At 37.3% G+C, this 13969-nt stretch overlaps 1 non-coding gene across 1 annotated transcript; it reads right to left on the bottom strand.

Moving 5' to 3' along the window:
* Positions 1 to 13077: 13077 nt before the first annotated feature.
* On the bottom strand, positions 13078 to 13184 carry LOC128283369 (small nucleolar RNA R71). The gene has a single exon (XR_008273711.1). It is a non-coding gene; the product is annotated as a small nucleolar RNA R71 (small nucleolar RNA).
* Positions 13185 to 13969: the final 785 nt, after the last annotated feature.

Genomic DNA, 13969 nt, shown 5'->3' with positions numbered 1-13969 from the left:
CAGAACAGGGAATCCAGAAAACGCTCTGGTCCTGTTTCACGAAAACTTAAACATCTCATAAAATACTGCTCATATGGTCGTTTCGTTTCTTTCATATGAAAATAGACTCATCAAGATTCGATTACATAATTTATTCACTATTTAATTCCATTCCTAATATTTTTAGTGAATTTTCAAATTCACATCACTGCTGCTGTCAGCATATATTCAAGGTAAATTTTACCTATTTCATAATTTTCCATGAATCAATTAGTAAATTGACATACATTATTTTCAAGTATAATCACGATTAGCCATGACGTACGTAGCACCAATAGGACCATGATCGGCCATTCCAATGGCTAATCATTACCAAGCATTTCCACACCACTTAATAACCATGTGATAAGACCATATATAGAAAATGACCATAATGTTATACTCAAAATATACGAGCCATTTTCGCATGGCTATACGAATATACATTACCAAAAGATACTTAATTAACAACAAGGGTCAGCCCTATACATGCCATTACCAAAATTCAACTAAAAGAGTACCAAAAGGGCTTAGATAGTGTGGACGACTTCGACTTTGACACTCCCGAGTCTGATAGCTGACGAACAAAATCTATAAAACAGGGAATTAAAGCAACAGATTAAGCATTTTGATGCTTAGTAAGTTTTAAGAAATGAAATTATTCACAACTAAAGTATAGCGTTCGTATGACTAAATGAATGATTGCGTATACGCATATTCCCAAAATCATGTCTACTTCATGCTTCAGCCATTATATTCATACACTCAGGATCAAACCTAACTAAAGGCCGGATGCTTGTTAATCAATTGAGCGAATACTATTTAAAAGGAATCAACCTTTCCAATGCATATACGAAACATACCTTATCGTTTGGATTTATGAGCGTATTAATTGAAGTTATTGCAGCAAGATCGCTCATTTCCAATTCCAAGTACCTTCGGGATTTAGCCGGATATAGCAACTCGCACAAATGCCTTCGGGACTTAGCCCGAATATAGTCATTAGCACAAATGCCTTCGGGACTTAGCCCGGATATAGTAACTAGCACAAATGCCTTCGGGACTTAGCCCTGATATAGTCACTAGCACAAATGCCTTCAGGACTTAGCCCGGATATAGTCACTAGCACAAATGCCTTCGGATCTTAGTCCGGTTATCATCCGAATAATCATGCACATATATCAATAAATCATAACACATCTATATTTCCTTTTCATTACTAGAACTCAAACACAAGATACTTATCAACCATTACCATTTTCAGCTCAATAGCCACATAAAAAGGGCATGATTTTGATTGGCTTTATAACATGATCTCTATACACATTCGGCTACCAGTCATAAGTATAACTAATTACCTTGATATATAATTCAAGTAGAATCACTATATTACCGTTTATTTATTATGCTTATATGTCATGACTTAATCAAATCATAAACTAAGTTCCATTACTCAAAGACTTACCTCGGATGTTGTCGAACGACTTCAACGGCTATTCGATTACTTTTTCCTTTCCCCTATCCAACTTTGATCCTCTAAGCTCTTGAGCTAAATCAAACAATTTACCTCTCAATCAAACACAATCATACGACATTCATATACATTTTAGAACCAATTCATTTGAATCAATTTACCACTTAAGTCTATCACCATTTCGCTTTCAAATTTGTGTACTTGGTAAGTCACATTAAACTACTACAAATATAACTTTAATACATATTTATTTTCGAAGGTCTCAATGACACATGGTGTATACATAAGGCACTAACATAGATATAAGTATATATATATATATATATACTTATGTGGTGTTCATATTTTAGTCGATTACTTAAGTTATGCACAACCACGTATTTATATACACTCTCATATTCATTATTATGAATATTGCCAATACTTAACACAACTAAGCTAAAATTTACCCAATATCATCTTAATTAACTTCTACTTATACATCAAAATTTCCAATACAAAGTATTTAGCACCTATGCACTTAAACCGGATTAGCAAACACCCATAGACCATGACCGAATGCCATTTAAACACAAGTCAACAAGATCTCATGATTTCAAATCAAACTCTTAACAAGAGTGCACAATGCCGAACCCTTAGATGATTAAACATCTAATTTAGACAATTTTAGAACATCTAAACGGCACTTGTTCAAAACATTAAACAACTACATGTTCGGCTATTACCATAGGTGCATTAGAAATTTATACTATCAATAAGCTCAACTTCTTGCAACAACAATTTCTTCCTCAAAGTTTAAAGGCTAAAATCAAATTATTTCCCCATTAACCATAACCAAATGTGCCATACATCCATCAAGATTCAAGATTTTTGGCATGGGCTAAGTAAGAAACAAGATGATTAACCTAAAGCAAGCTTGAATTTCAAAACAAATCTAACACCTTTCACTAACCTTTCTTCTCCTTCTATGACCGAAAGTCTCCCCCCCCTTCTCTTCTCTTCAATTCGGCAAGGAAGAACAAAGATGAACTTTGTTTTCTTCACCCCCCAATTTTCATTACTTTATTACTAACCCTTTTATTTTATTATTTTTAACACAAAATATTAACACAAAATATTTATAATATGTTTTAACCCATAGCATAGCCGCCACTACCTAAAATTTGGGTAATTTGACATGCAAGTACAAGCATTTTCTAACATGCATTAATAGGCCACTTTGACATTTGCCTAGCACAATCCTAAATTTTCTCACACAAGTCCTATTTGATAAATTTCACATACTATATACAAAATTTAAGCATGAAATTTTCACACGTGCATGTTCATATATAATAAGCATTAAATATGACTGTTAATTATTTTCTTATGGCTCGGTTTCGTGGTCCCGAAACCACTTTCCGACTAGGGTAAATTTAGGGCTGTCACAACTCTCCCCCACTTAAGAAATTTTCGTCCCCGAAAATCTTACCGGCAAATAGGTTTGGGTATCGTTCTTTCATAGAGTTCTCGGTTTCCCAAGTAGCTTCTTCGATCCCGTGTTTGAGCCATAACACCTTTACTAACGGAACCCTTTTGTTTCGCAACTCCTTCACTTCACGAGCTAGGATACGAATCGGTTCTTCTTCATAACTCATATCGGATTGAATTTCAACCTCAGAGGGATTAATTATGTGTGAAGGATCAGATCTGTAACGTCGAAGCATCGAAACATGAAAAACGTTGTGAATCATCTTGAGATCAGGGGGTAAAATCAATCTATATGCCACTGGACCAACTCGTTCGGATATTTCATACGGCCTTATGAACCTCGGACTCAGTTTGCCCTTACGGCCAAATCTGAGTATCTTTTTCCAAGGTGAAACTTTAAGAAACACTTTGTCTCCCACCTGATACTCAATATCTCTTCATTTTAAATCCGCATACGACTTCTGACGATCTGATGCTGCCTTCAGACTTTCACGAATTATTTTTACTTTCTGCTCAGCATCTTTAATCAAATCAACCCCGAAAATTTTACTTTCACCGAGCTCGGTCCAAAACAATGGTGTACGGCATTTAGGACCGTACAAAGCCTTGTAAGGTGCCATCTTAATACTTGATTGAAAACTATTGTTGTAAGCGAATTCAATCAAAGGTAAATACCGCTCCCATGAACCACTAAACTCAAGAATGCAACATCTCAACATATCCTCGAGTATTTGAATTATCCGCTCAGATTGACCATCAGTCTGGGGGTGAAAAGTGGCGCTAAAATGCAACTTGGTACCCAAAGCTTCTTGTAATTTCTTCCAAAATCGCGATGTGAATCTCGGATCTCTATCAGACACAATAGAAGTAGGTACTCCATGTAACCTTACAATCTGAGATACATATATTTTAGCTAGTTTGTTAAGGGAATAATCCGTACGTACAGGGATAAAATGAGCCGACTTTGTCAGTCTATCAACAACAACCCAGATCGCATCTTTCTTGCTTGATGACAATGGCAACCCAGATACAAAATCCATCGTGACTCGATCCCACTTCCATTCTGGTATCATGATCAACTGAAGTAATCCTGAAGGCACTTGATGTTCCGCTTTCACTTGTTGACATATCAAACACTTCGAAACAAAATCGAAAATGTCTCGTTTCATACCATGCCACCAAAATCGACGTCTCGGATCGTTGTACATTTTCGTACTCCCGGGTGAATTGACATTCGGCTACAATGAGCTTCGTTCAGAATCATCGAAATAAGTTCTGAATTTCTTGGAACACACAAACGACTTCTGAACCTCAAACAATCGTCATCATCAATTTGAAACTCTGATTCCCTATTTGAAACACATTCAGCCCGTTTTGCAACCAATTCATCATCGACTTTCTGAGCTTCACGAATTTGATGAATCTACAATGGTTTGGCCTTTATTTCTGCTACTAACACATTATCGGATAGAACACACAAATGTACATTCATCGCTCGTAAAGCAAACAGTGATTTACGACTTAAAGCATCCGCAACCACATGAGCCTTTCCCGGGTGATAGTCAATGACAAGCTCATAATCTTTTAACAACTCAAGCCAACGTCTTTGTCGCAGATTCAAATCTCTTTGAGTCATCAAATATTTGAGACTTTTGTGATTCGAAAATACATGGCACTTCTCACCAAATAAGTAATGTCGCCATATTTTCAAAGTGAATACGATGGCAGCTAATTTGAGATCATGGGTTGGATAATTTTTCTCATGTGGCTTCAATTGCCTCGACGCATAAGCTAAAACTCGACCTTCTTGCATCAATACACAACCCAACCCAAGTAAGGATGCATCACTGTAAATGACAAACTCTTTGCCTGATTCGGGTTGCACTAGTATCGAGCTTCATCAAATAAGTTTTAGTTGATCGAAACTTTTCGACATTTTTCGTCTATTCAAACCTAACATCTTTCGAAGCGGTTTGTCATTGGTGTGGCTATCATCGAGAAACCCTTTACAAATCGTCTGCAGTAATGTAAGCAAGTCCCAAAAGCTCCGAACCTCGAGAATATTTCTGAGGCTTCCAGCTAAGTATGGCTGAAATTTTGCTCGGATCAACTCGAATACCCGATGCGATACCACATGACCCAAGAAGCTAACCTCTCTTAACCGAACTCACACTTCATCGAACTTAGCATATAATCGCTTATCTCATAAAATCGCAACACTAATCCTAGGTGTTCAGCATGATCGGTTTCATTTCTCGAATAGAACAAAATATCATCGATAAACACAACTACAAACCGATCGAAAAACGGTCTGAAGATCCGATTCATCAAATCCATAAATACCGCAGGGGCATTAGTGAGCCCAAACGGCATCACTAAGAACTCGTAGTGACCGTATCTCGTTCTGAAAGCAGTTTTGGGTATATCCGGATCTCGAATTCACAACTGATAATGACCCGATCTCAAATCTATCTTTGAAAACACTGAGGCTCCCTTTAGTTGATCAAACAAATCATCAATACGCGGTAACAGATATTTATTCTTTATTGTCACTTTATTCACCGACGATAGTCGATGCACAACCTCATGGTTCCGTCCTTCTTTTCACAAACAATACTTTGGTGCACCCCAAGGTGAGAAACTTCGGTCGAGCGAAACCTCTATCTATCAACTCTTGCAATGAGCTTTCAATTCCTTTAATTCCGTTAGTGCCATACGATCACGGAGCTATCGAAATCGGTGTAGTCCTAGGTACAAGTTCGATGCCAAACTCTACCTCCGAGCAATGTGGTAACCCCAGTAATTCTTCTGAAAAACATCCAGATATTCACAAACCACTGGTACCGATTCAAGTTTCTTTTCTGGTTCTTTATTATCAAGTACGTATGCAAGATACGCTTCACATCCCTTTCTCACATATTTTTGAGCTAACATCGAGGATATTATTGTTGGCAATCCATTCAAAACAGTAGACTCAACTTGGATTATCTCATTATTTGCACACCTTAAATCAATAGTCTTACTTTTGCAATTCACAACTGCATCATGTACGGTCAACCAATCGAAGCCGAGAATAACATCAAATTCATCAAACGGTAAAAGCATCAAGTCAGCTGGAAAATAGGAGCCTCGGATTATTAAGGGGCATTTCTTACACACCTTGTCGACAAGCACATAACGACCCAAGGGATTCGACACTCTAATTACGAACTCAGTAGACTCAACAGGTAAAGTCTTACTGGATGCTAAGGCCTCACATATATATGAATGAGTAGAACCAGGGTCAATCAATGCAATCACATTAGTATCAAAGAGAGTGAAAGTACTAGTAATAACATCTGGCGAGGAAGCATCCTCGCGTGCGCGTATAGCATAAGCTCTAGCAGGAGCACGAGCCTCAGATCTGGTTGTAGCATCTCTAGATCCTCTCTAACCGCCACTAGCACTCCCCGTATTTCTAGATGGTCTACCCCGTGCAGTAGTAGCACCTGGTTTTCCACTCTGATTTACATTTTGTTCAGACAGTCTCGGGCAATCCTTGATCAAGTGGTCAGCTGATCCGCACTTATAACAGGAGCGGTCATGGAATCTACAACTCCCGAATGCCATTTACCACAATATCGGTACTCTTACGTCTCGACGATCATTTCCAACACCGGCAACCAAGTGACTCGTGTACTCACGTGGGTCGATCACGATCTCGTCTAGAAAAGCCCGAAGTGCCTTTAGACGGCCTAAATCATCTCTAACTTTCTTGAATCTCGTTGAAAGGGATTTCAAGATCTCTTCTGAAACTCCTTTGCTCCCATGTCGCCTTTTCTTTTCTCCTTCATCGAGCTCTTCGACTTTGCAAGCTCGCTCGACAAGTACCACAAATTCTCGATTTCTAAAATACCAACATACGCTTTTATATCTTCGTTCATCCATCTTCAAACGCTTACTGATTACGACTTACGAGGAAATGCATTCTCGAGCGTCGCTAAGCCTTACAAACTTTCGTTCATAATCGATGAATCGACATGGAACCTTGTTTAAGGTCAAGAAATTCTTTCCGTTTTTGATCAATGAATCTCTGGCTGATATACTTTTTTCGAAACTCGGTTTGGAAAAACTCCCAAGTTACTTGCTCTCTGGGCACAATCGAAATCAACGTATTCCACCAATAGTAGGCAGAATCGCGTAGCAAGGAGATAGTACACTTTAGGCATTCATCAGGTGTGCAAGATAGTTCATCAAGTACCGAATAGTGTTGTCCAACCAAAATTCAGCTTGCTCGGCATCATCATTGCCTCGTAGCTTTAAATTCAGTAGCCCCGTGTTTTCAGATTCTGTCAACTGGGGGCTTATTTAACCTCATCTGGTCAGTTACCGGAGGTATCGCAGGTGTAGGGGTTATATTAGTCGGGAATGAGGGTTGTGGAACAGCCGTATTAGTTCGAATATACTGATTGAACCAATCATTCATCACGCTATAAAAAGCCCGTCTAGCTTCATCATTCTGATTACTAGCAATAGGTTGAGAGTCCACCGGCGCTGTCCCTTGCGCGGGAGCAGGCGCTACACTCTCAACATCATCAGCTACCGCTCAGTTGGGATCGGGATCCATTACTATAAGTAAACACATTTTTAACTGTCAGAAATCACCACACTATCAAATAAACACATAATGGCATGTATAGCTAGACCCGAACGTATTACGGTAGTCCTAGAATCGACTAAACCATAGCTCTGATACGAATTAAATGTAACACCCCGTACCCGAGACCGTTGCCCGAGTCGAACACGAGGTGTTAACGGACTTAATTCATTTACTTACACAGTTCATTTTAAAATTTCTAGACAAGCTGGCTAACTGCATCACAGTCACTTTAAAAATCATATCTCGAGTTCCAAAACTTGAAAACTGATTTCGTAAATTTTTCCTGAAACTAGACTCATATATCCATCTACAAATTTTTTTCTAGAATTTTTGGTATGGCCAATTAGTACAGTTTATTAGTTAAAGTCTCCCCTGTTTCAGGGTTCGACTACTCTGACCTTCATGCATTACGACTTAGATATCTCCCTGTACAGAGCTTCAATACTTATACCGTTTGTTTCTAATGAAACTAGAATCAAAAATAAATCTGTACATATAAAGTATTACTTCTAATTGTCTCTGGTTAATTTATGGTAAATTTTCAAAATCAGAACAGGGAATCGAGAAAACGCTCTGGTCCTGTTTCACGAAAACATAAACATCTCATAAAATACGGCTCATATGGTCGTTTTGTTTCTTTCATATGAAAATAGACTCATCAAGATTCGATTACATAATTTATTCACTATTTAATTCCATTCCTACTATTTTTAGTGAATTTTCAAATTCACATCACTGCTTCTGTCAGCATATATTCAAGGTAAATTTTACCTATTTCATAATTTTCCATGAATCAATTAGTAAATTGACATACATTATTTTCAAGTATAATCACGATTAGCCATGACGTACGTAGCACCAATAGGACCATGATCGGCCATTCCAATGGCTAATCATTACCAAGTATTTCCACACGACCATATATAGAAAATGACCATAATGTTATACTTAAAATATACGAGCCATTTTCGCATGGCTATACGAATATACATTACCAAAAGATACTTAATTAACAACAAGGGTCAGCCCTATACATGCCACTACCAAAATTCAACTAAAAGAGTACCAAAAGGGCTTAGATAGTGTGGACGACTTGACTTTGACACTCCAGAGTCCAATAGTGATTTAACAAAATCTATAAAATGAGAATTAAAGCAATGAATAAGCATTTTGATGCTTAGTAAGTTTTAAGTAATGAAATTATTCACAACTAAAGTATAGCGTTCGTATGACTAAATGAATGATTGCGTATACGTATATTCCCAAAATCATGTCTACTTCATGCTTCAGCCATTATATTCATACACTCAGGATCAAACCTAACTAAAGGCCGGAAGCTTGTTAATCAATTGAGCGAATAGTATTTAAAAGGAATCAACCTTTCCAATGCATGTACGAAACATACCTTATCGTTTGGATTTATGAGCATATTAATTGAAGTTATTACAGCAAGATCGCTGATTTCCAAACCCAAGTACCTTCGGGATTTAGCCGGATATAGCAACTCGCACAAATGCCTTCGGGACTTAGCCCGGATATAGTCACTAGCACAAATGCCTTCGGGACTTAGCCCGGATATAGTAATTAGCACAAATGCCTTCGGGACTTAGCCCGGATATAGCCACTAGCACAAATGCCTTCGGGACTTAGCCCAGATATAGTCACTAGCACAAATGCCTTCGGATATTAGTCCAGTTATCATCCGAATAATCATGCACATATATCAATAAATCATAACACATCTATATTTCCTTTTCATTACTAGAACTCAAACACAAGACACTTATCAACCATTACCATTTTCGGCTCAATAGCCACATACAAAGGGCATGATTTTGATTGGCTTTATAACATGATCTCTATACACATTCGGCTACCAGTCATAAGTATAACTAATTACCTTGATATATAATTCAAGTAGAATCACTATATCACCATTTATTTATTATGCTTATATGTCATGACTTAATCAAATCATAAACTAAGTTCCATTACTCAAAGACTTACCTCGGATGTTGTCGAACAACTTCAACGGCTATTCGATTACTTTTTCCTTTCCCCTATCCAACTTTGATCCTCTAAGCTCTTGAGCTAAATCAAACAATTTACCTCTCAATCAAACACAATCATACGGCATTCATATACATTTTAGAACCAATTCATTTGAATCAATTTACCACTTAAGTCTATCACCATTTCGCTTTCAAATTTGTGTACTTGGTAAGTCACATTAAACTACTACAAATATAACTTTAATACATATTTATTTTCGAAGGTCTCAATGACACATGGTGTATACATAAGGCACTAACATACATATAAGTATAGATATATATATATACTTATGTGGTGTTCATATTTTAGTCGATTACTTAAGTTATGCACAACCACTATTTATATACACTCTCATATTCATTATTATGAATATTGCCGAATACTTAACACAACTAAGCTAAAAATTTACCCAATATTATCTTAATTAACTTCTACTTATCCATCAAAATTTCCAATACAAAGTATTTAGCACCTGTGCACTTAAACCGGATTAGTAAACACCCATAGACCATGACCGAATGCCATTTAAACACAAGTCAACAAGATCTCATGATTTCAAATCAAACTCTTAACAAGAATGCACAATGCCGAACCCTTAGATGATTAAACATCTAATTTAGACAATTTTAGAACATCTAAACGGCACTTGTTCAAAACATTAAACAACTACATGTTCGGCTATTACCATAGGTGCATTAGAAATTTATACTATCAATAAGCTCAACTTCTTGCAACAACAATTTCTTCCTCAAAGTTTAAAGGCTAAAATCAAATTATTTCCCCATTAACCATAACCGAATGTGCCATACATCCATCAAGATTCAAGATTTTTGGCATGGGCTAAGTAAGAAACAAGATGATTAACCTAAAGCAAGCTTGAATTTCAAAACAAATCTAACACCTTTCACTAACCTTTCTTCTCCTTCCATGACCGAAAGTCTCCCCCCCCCTTCTCTTCTCTTCAATTCGGCAAGGAAGAACAAAGATGAACTTTGTTTTCTTCACCCCCCAATTTTCATTACTTTATTACTAACCCTTTTATTTTATTATTTTTAACACAAAATATTAACACAAAATATTTATAATATGTTTTAACCCATAGCATGGCTGGCCACTACCTAAAATTTGGGTAATTTGACATGCAAGTACAAGCATTTTCTAACATGTATTAATAGGCCACTTTGACATTTGCCTAGCACAATCCTAAATTTTCTCACACAAGTCCTATTTGATAAATTTCACATACTATATACAAAATTTAAGCATGAAATTTTCACACGTGCATGTTCATATATAATAAGCATTAAATATGATTGTTAATTATTTTCTTATGGCTCAGTTTCGTGGTCCCGAAACCACTTTTCGACTAGGGTAAATTTAGGGCTGTCACAGATGATTTCTCCTTAGAATTGTTGAACTCGATTCTACTAATCCTTTAATTTCATGCTTTATACTTAGGTGAGCATAGGAGAGTAAAAAAAGTGAGAAACGGGAAAAAAATCGGAGAAAAAGGGCCAACATGGGAAATCAACGTGGCCTGGACTTCCTCACACAGGTAGGCCACACGGCCGTGTCCATTTGGCAGAATCGAAGCACAACTCACACGGGTAGACTATAAGTCCGTGCTTATTTAACAGCCTTGACCACGATCTGAAGCAATCGCACATGGGGGTGTCCCTGTCGGGCCCAAGTATAGTCCTATTCGGAAAAGGCCACTTTTGAGGGCTCTTAGGCATTCTAAAGCCTATTTAAACACCTGAGGTGGCACTTAGAAGACACACATAGAGTAGGAGGCAAGAAATTACTCAAGGAAAGCCGATTGATCCATCTCAGAAGCCGGATTCATCGACAAGACTGAAGATGTCCCTTCAATTTCCTTCAGGAGTTTTGAGATTTCTTTATTTTGTTATCTTTATTCTTTTGAGATGTTTTCTTTCATAATTATGAACTAAACCCATTAAATACCTAAGGGGAATGAAACCTAAGACAGATCTTGTTATTATTATCTAAATTGTATGATAAATATTTGATTTGTTCTTAATTATGTGTTCTTAATTCTTGTTTTAATATTCCAGGATATTGATTCAAGTTAATGCGCTTATTCAGAGGAGCAAAAGTCCCTGTCTAAGAGTAAATTTGTCGTAATTAAGTGGAGTTTATTGCATGCCTAGTGACAAGATTTTACCGGATTGGGGTGAAACCTAATATGGGAATCCATAAATCGAGTTAATGCAACACTAGGGTGTTAATTAGAAAGAGATTTCGAGTAATCAACATAGGGTTAGACGTTATTAGTCTCGAGAGAGATAATAATATAACCTAGGGATTTCTACGGATCAAGTCAAATGTATAAATCGTCTGATTCAGAGTTAAATAACAAGTGAAGGCTAGGTGGATTTTTCCTTGGGTATTGTCTTAATCAATCAAGTTTTCCCAAAAGCTTTTCCGCAATTTTTTCTCTGTGCAACCTTAGTTTAGTTAATTAGTTTAGATAAACAAATCCCTTAATTTTTAGCCTAGATAATAAAAATAAAGTAATTACTAGTACTCTTGGTTCCTTTGGGTTCGACAATCCGGTCTTGCTAAAGCTATACTACTGTTCGATAGGTACACTTGCCTTCATCGTGATAATAGTTAGTTTCAAGAATTACTAATTATAATTTTCTAAAACCTGTCGTGAATATCACGTACCAAGTTTTTGGCACCATTGCCGAGGAGCTACAATATTAAGAACACTCAATATTTATTACTTTAGCCATTTTACTTTTTTTGCAATTTAAATTTTTATTTTCTTTTCTAATTTTCTCTTTTATTCGCTTCTGACAGCTTTTTCTAGTTTATGACCAGAAGAAACCCGTCAGGACCATTACTTTTTGATAGTGAGATTGATCGCACAGCTCGTAGAAACCAAAGAGAAATAAGGCAAAACTTAAGATACACAGAGGAAGAGCAAGAGGATGATATTGAAACCACAACCGAGGAGATGGCGAAAAATCAGGAAAATCTACTACCTCTTGCGATTGCTGCTGATCTAGTAAATCAGAGTCCTGCTCCGCGCACTATGTATGATTATGCTAAACCAAATTTAACAGGAACTGAGCCAAGTATAGTTAGGCCTGCTATTGTTGCAAATAATTTTGACCTAAAAACTAACACGATTCAAATGATATAGCAATTTGTTCAGTTTGATGATTTGCAGGATAAGGATCCAAACAATCACTTGGCAAATTTTCTGGAGTTTTGTGACACATTTAAAATCAATGGCGTTTATGACGATGCCATACGCCTTCAGTTATTTCCCTTTTCATTAAGGAATAAGGCTAAACAGTGGTTGAACTCGTTACCACGAGGGTCAATTACTATTTTGGAACAAATGAATGAAAAGTTTTTACTAAAATATTTTCCGCTGGCTAAAACGGCTAAATTAAGGAATGATATCTCCTCATTTGTGCTGATGGATCTAGAAACACTCTACGATGCATGAGAGTGATACAAGGATCTGTTGAGAAGGTGCCCTCACCATGGGTTACCACTCTGGCTACAGGTTCAAACTTTTCACAATGGCCTGAATCGAAGACTAGACAGATAGTTGATGCAGCCGCTGGTGGGACTAACAATAATAAGACACTTGAGGATGCTTATGAATTTATAGAAGGGATGACACTGAATAATTATCAGTGGCAAGTCATGAGGACAAAGCCAACGAGAGCAGTCGGCATTTTTAACGTTGATTCAGTCACCATGCTCTCTAATCAGGTAGAACTTTTGAATAGAAAAATTGACAGTTTTTTTGGTTCTTCACAGGTTCACCCAGTAATGCAATGTAAGTGGAGGAGGGACGAGCAATTCAGAATACCCACCTTATGGCCACATCATAGAAAACGAGCAATTAAATTATATGGGTAATAATCCTCAACCTTAAAATAATCCTTATAGTAACCTTACAATGTAGGATGGAGGAACCACCCAAAATTCTCATGGGGAGGCCAAGGGAATCAGAGACCACCACCACCTCCAGGCTTCCAACAACCACCTTAGCAACAGGAAAAGAAGTCGAACCTTGAGGAGATGCTAGCAAAGTTTATCGCGGTGTCGAAAACTGGCCTTCAAAATACCAAAATAGGACTTAAGAATCAACAGGCGTCGATCCAAGGGCTCGAAACTCAGATAGGCCAACCCACCAAATTGATTTCTAAACGACCACAAGGTAGCCTGCCAAGTAACACTGAATCTAAGCCAAGGGAATAACTCTACGCAATTACCATCCAAGATGAGGAAGGGTTAGTTGAACCTGAACCAGAACCGAGGCAAGG

Source organism: Gossypium arboreum, chromosome 10, assembly GCF_025698485.1.
Source record: "Gossypium arboreum isolate Shixiya-1 chromosome 10, ASM2569848v2, whole genome shotgun sequence".
Lineage (NCBI taxonomy): Eukaryota > Viridiplantae > Streptophyta > Magnoliopsida > Malvales > Malvaceae > Gossypium > Gossypium arboreum.
This window is presented reverse-complemented; position numbering and strand designations above follow the sequence as displayed.